Genomic DNA, 6,309 nt, shown 5'->3' on the forward strand with positions numbered 1-6,309 from the left:
TGGCTTGTCTTTCTCTATAGGTAGGCACACTCACTCATTAATCGACTTATTCGGATTAGGCCGCGAGTTTAAGTCTAAGCGAGTCTAGGTGAGTAATATTTTGGAGAGTTTGAGTCCAGCTAAAGAAAATTTTTGCGAGAGTGAGTCGGTCTGTGCGGCTCGGGAAATTATTTGGCGATTCAGTCCGAGCAAGCACAAAGCTCAAGATATAGTATTTCTCGAGCGAGTTTACATTTTTTCGCTGACATATGGTCCTATTTACTCATCTTCAGCATTATGATCAGCCTTGATTTACACTGGCATCTACTCGCACGTAATCTACCAGTGTTGCTCGTACACTAATTAAATATTTATTGATCGGAGGTGTCTCTTACGTGTGGGGGTGGAAGGATGCCTTAATATCATTCTCACGAGCTCTTCCAAGGAAGTTGCTGATAAATGATAAATACATCTTATGTTGTCTTTCTCTTATTTGAAAGATGACCCTACTAGTTTGCGGCCACTCGCTACAAGTATTCGTAGGTACTGTATTGGAAGGTGCCTAGAAAGGCACTGATTACATGAGATAAGAGTGTTAGACAGCATTAACCCTATGGTTGGAAAAGCAAATTTTACGCAGACTCGCGAGTCAACTCACTCGGACACTTATGGAGCCACAAGTCCAGGTGAGAAAAATATTCGTTTGAGTGAGTCTGGCTCACTAAAGTTTTGGTGGGTGAACCCAAGTGAGCTCTATACGCAAAATGTATTTCGTGAGCGACTTCCACATGTTTTGCCGACCTCTATCGACTCTATGCAGTTACAAGTGAGCAATAATGTTGCTTAGCATGATCTCTTGCATGGAAATATTCTTAGTTATACTGGCTGTTTCAAGAAATGTGTCCCATTTTATTAAAAAATTATAGGAAGGAGGTATCTGTGTGTTGCCTGTGGCGTTCCATTTACGGAGGCAGAAAGCATCGCAAGATGGGTACAAACATTAATTACAGCGGTAGTCATAAAAGTTAACAAAATTTTTAACCCGTAGAAATAAGCGGTCGAGTCAAATGGGCAAGTTCAAGTGCTTCTTGTGGGTAGTCCATAGCCACTTTAAAATTTCTGAAAGGCGGCCACAGGTAATAGCCGCGAGGCAATGAAATCTGGCTGATTTGGCTGGTGAAGCTGAAACACCAAACTGCGAATCTACCACTCGCCAAGAAAATGTCCTCAATGACGACTCTGTTTCTCGGCAGTGTTTTCTTGCCGGACGGCTGCATGTTTTTACGCTTGCTTTTCCTCCTCTCCAGATGCAAGGGAAACAGTGTCCTCAATCAGGGTGTTTTCAAAGTGAATGGCAGATGCACTGTTTGCTTCTTCGGTTTCACCTGCTAAATTAGCCAGATTTCATCACATTGTGGTGATTATGAGTGGCCGCCTTTCGGTAATTTCAGCGTGGCTATGGACTATTCGCAGGAAGGACTTGACTTTGCCCATTTGACTCGAACGCTTATTTTCACTGATGAAAAAGTTAATTGTGTTAATTTCTGTAATTACTGTTGTAATTAATGTTTGCACACATCTGAAGACGCCTTCTGCCTCAGTAAAGGGAACGCTGCAAGCAGCACACTGATACCTCCATTCTATAATTTTTCAATAATAGTGGTCACATTTCTTGAAACAGCCTGTATAACTAACAATATTTGCATGCAAGAGAACTTGGAAGAGCAAGAGAACTTTGGAAGCATTTCACGCACTGCGTGTTTCGTCAAATGGCTTGAAATGTAGTGTGTGCATTCGTGGAGGCTTCCTGAGTGAACATTTAGCTGTCATTTACTTTCATTGTGCTGTGCACTGCTGCAGAAGATCACTTTAATTGCTGGAGACCCTATCATGTTCGACGAGTCGCATTTCAGGACCAATGTCGAGTATTTTGTTTTCTTTGGGTGAAATGAATACAATCTAAAACAAGTTGTACGTGCATTTTGGGCCTAGTATTTGACTCTTGTTTAGCAAGAATTTATTTAAGCTCATTGATTGCTAAGTAATTAGATATTTAATCACTCGCTAATTTACATTATTTACTGAAACACATAAAAAACAACACATTCCTTCATTTCCTTTCTGGCAATTCAATATTGAGTGCCTTAATATCGTACCATGCAAATTTGAGATATTTGCAGATAGTAGATTCTCTATATATCGTGCCTGAAAGAGATGCACGGCCCCTGGATGAAGAAGCGCACGGTACGGCCTGCCGCGTGCAGTGTATTTCTATGGGTGAGCGCGCGTCAGCCGTAGGGTCAGTTGCGGCCGCTGCAGTGCGATGGGGCGGGGACGGGAGGGACGAGGAAACGAGTGGCGACGACTCCCTTGGTGCAGCAGCCGCAGCAAATTAGCTGGTATTTGTCACAACAGTGACCCACGCAGTTGTTCTAATCAGTGTTTTTTTAATCATATTTATCACAGTGATGACATATCGCATATTTAGTAGACTACGAGGCGCTATCTAGTTAAAAAGCGAAGTGATTTTTCCTGTGCGTGCCGAGTGCGTGACATTTTTTTTTTTTTCAGAACCAGTCTCTTGCTCTGAGGCTGACAGAAAAATCTACAATGCATGTAGCTGACTAATATGGCACTGAATACTTGACAAAGTCAGTGTTATATTTATGGAGATGTCGTAAACTAACATTTTTTTATTATATTGTAACGTTTGTTCAGCACTTTCGCGTTTTCTCAACGGCCGGGTCAAGTGACAACCACGTTTTTATTATGTTTACACATCGCGAAACTACGGCTGCTGTAGGGCAGTACTAGAGTGCACGTGACGTGCCTTCGTTTGAGCGAGCGCAGGTGCCTATTTGTCGACGATACATAGTAGAACAAATAAACAGTAATGGATGACAGAACCGCATGACAAAGACTGCCAGAAGACAAGCGCGTTAGAGTGCTATCGGCATTCGCCAGTGCCCATGGAGAGGCTTAGATAAAAAGACTGTACGCATGGTTTTATTATCGATACACACAGAAGCCAAAAGTTGGGCGCACAAGCTGGAGCAATTGTCAAGCCATTTTATTGGGCAAAACTGTAAAGATGTAAAAAAAATATTAAGAATGCCAGGATCAGCCTTGAATTGAGAATAAATAAATTATTTTCACGCGTCTTGTTCCGATAATGTGTTCACTGTTGAATTATAGTTGCATTATCATAAGAGCGTCGGGACGGAAAGAGAAGAAAACATTCAAAAACGCAGGAACGCAAGCATTTGTGTGAGCATTTTGCAGCATTTCATCGCTTTTTTCGTCTCACAGTTTTCATATAATTCACTTGATAACTGCTCGCTCAATTGCCAGCATTGAAATTACAGTCACTGAAACTTCAAAGAGGTTCGAGTCCGTGCACTGTTATGAGATCGCACACATGATAAGTATATTTCGTGGCTGCTGCATCTGATACTGCATTGCATGAATACTATAGACGTGTTTGGAGGAAGTGAGAAGTCTATCTTATTTTGTGTTAAAGGAACAGTGGCAACTGCAGTTGCTGAGGTTACATTTCTACATGAAATTATTAAATCTGAAGCAACGTTTTCTGAAGCGACATACTCAGTTACTATAATTAATTTAGATGTATTGGAAAGGCGTAGCTCTTCCAGATCTCTTAGTTGCGATCTTGTAGAATCCGAGTAAAATGTGGTCACAATTCTTACTTTTGCGAGAACTGATCAATGTTCAAGGTTCTACCTCGGGTAAGACAATACCAAAAATTTGCAAGGTGTGCAGGTATCTAAAAGCAAGGTCGGCAATTACCTGGTGTGCACACGCCAGCCAGATATTAAAAGATTTTGCGGGTCACACAAAGATGTACGCGCTCAATCCTAACTACCGCAAGAGCGACGTGCATGCGATTCTATGGGAGCGTGCGAAAACTGTCCCCCCCCTCCCGGTGGCGCCACAGCGGCGGTTCGGGAACTAGACCTGTCACACCTGTTTTGGAGCACGCGGCGGGCCGTACGTAGATAGCTTGTGGTTAACTTGCTTCAATGTGATGACATTGCAGGAACACCTTCGTGCATAAATAACAAAAACACCTGCATGTGATATCTTGATAGCATTTACGAGAAATTGCAGAGATTCTGTCCCTTCATGCTGGTGCTCCAAGATGGCTATTTCAGTGCAGTCGATGAAAGTCATCTATGAGCAAACACAATGTTAGCCTGAGGTCCAACTACTGTGGACATCCTAATCACATTAATAATTTTTGTGGTAAATAATTGGTCATATTGTCAAGGATGAATTTTATCAACAAATCATTGGCCCTTTCAGACTGAACATTTTAAATGCTGGACTAAAGCCAGACCTATCTAAAATCCTGCCATTACAGAAATATGCTTGACGGCCATAGTATAAAGCAGAGGCAGGCTGGTTGCGACATGGTAGCAGTATGCTTCGCTGAATGGTGTAAATTAGCAATGCTCCTCATGGCTGTACCGGTGGCAACACATGCCCACCAGGGTCCTTCTTTTTCTGTCGATATTAGAGTGGTCTTAGCTAATCGTTTTTCAGCGATAATTAGACTAAAAAACCCGACACTGTCCAAGCTATTGCCACGAAATATCTTCACGCCGCTATCCTCATGGTGCGTGTAAAATGTACAATGCTTCATTGAGGTTAAAGGGCCAAAATGGGCAGAGTTGGTGCCAAATAAGGGTCAGGTCTGAAACCAGTTCCGACTAGACTCGTGCAGGCCTTGGCCAAAGCGAATAATTAATACAGTGCTCGATGTTGGTGCCAAGAGTGATCTGACCACTGTAGCTGGAACAGCTGCACAAAGGGGGCTGTTCGTATGAACTTCGACTCCAGAATTCATAGCGCTGAAGCGAAATGTTCGAACCATATCAATAGCAAGCATGGATGAGGCAGAGTGTTGTATTTGTATGGGTAAATCCAGTGACATCACCCGATATGTTTAATTTCATTTCACAACTGGCACCCGCCACGAACTCTAATGATTATGGCGCTGAACTGCTGACCCGAAGTTCACGAGATCGAATCACAGTTGTGGTGGCAACATTTCTACGGAGCCAAAATGCTAGAGGCCAGTGTTCTTAGATTTATATGCAAGTTTAGAAACACCAAATGTGCGAAATTTCGGAATACCTCCACTAGGGTGTCTCTCATAATAATATCTTGGTTTTGGTATGTAAAACCCCAACAATTATTATACTTCACAACAGGGGGCTGTGTATCATGACAGGGTAGGCTAGGAACACTGTTCACTGCACACGCATCAAAATAGGCAGGCAAGGAAAGCTTGAAAGCAGCACAAGAAGTCTTTGACTCGTTATCCTGTTCACTTCACCAAGTGCAAGTGGCAACAGACTTGTGAAAAAGGTGAAAAAATGGAACTGGTAACCCGAGACAAAATTGCGTGGAAGCAAGCGGTAGGAGCATGTACACCCTTTGTTTCATATGTCGGCTGCCAGCACAGTCGAGAATATGACTGTTCTGGCAACTCTTCTACAAAGTTTCCAGTATAATGCATAGTGAACCCATCTTTGCATCGAGCACCCACTTCAATGCTCACTTCAATGTATGACAAACTGTCGTGCACCCACTGCATCGAGCACCCACTTCAATACCCACTTCAATGTATGACAAAACTGTCATACATTGACAGTTTTGTTACACAGCGTGACCAAGGCAAAGTCTGATGAAGTGCGAACGTATGCCATAGCCACTGGACCACATCTGCATACTTTTTTCACGCGATCTCAAGAAGGTTGCTAGCAGACATGAACTGCCTGTGGTTTTTTATGCCCTCAATAAACTGCAAAAAGTTTCCCCTCAAATCTGTGTTCATTGTTAACAAGAATGAAACATCAGGCATGTAAACCTTTTCGTTGAATGCTCTTTTGGGTTGCTGACTTCATTCCCATGATGTGCGGGAAGTTGTACATCAACCAGCTCAAGAAACGCATCTGCGACTGAATTAGGGAGCATGCAGTAAATACAAAAAGGAGGACAAGTATGCATGTCTAGTCGTGCACGTCTCTGCATCTGGGTGTGGACACATGACCAAGACTGAACTCCCAAATTTCAGGTCAGCAGCGGAGCACTGTAACCACTATACCACCGTGGCAGACCACATATAGGCATATAAAGTGAAAATTTTGGCATTTTGTGGTTAAACACAATGAAATTCCTGTTGCTACACCACTGGGTGGTACAATAGGTAACATAAATGTAAAAATAAGCATAAATTTTAGCACACAACAAAATGGAATGCTCAAGAAAATCTTGAGGAAGAGCCAAATCAGCACATCAGGAAAA

This window comes from Rhipicephalus microplus, chromosome X (assembly GCF_043290135.1).
Source record: "Rhipicephalus microplus isolate Deutch F79 chromosome X, USDA_Rmic, whole genome shotgun sequence".
NCBI classification, from domain to species: Eukaryota; Metazoa; Arthropoda; class Arachnida; order Ixodida; family Ixodidae; genus Rhipicephalus; species Rhipicephalus microplus.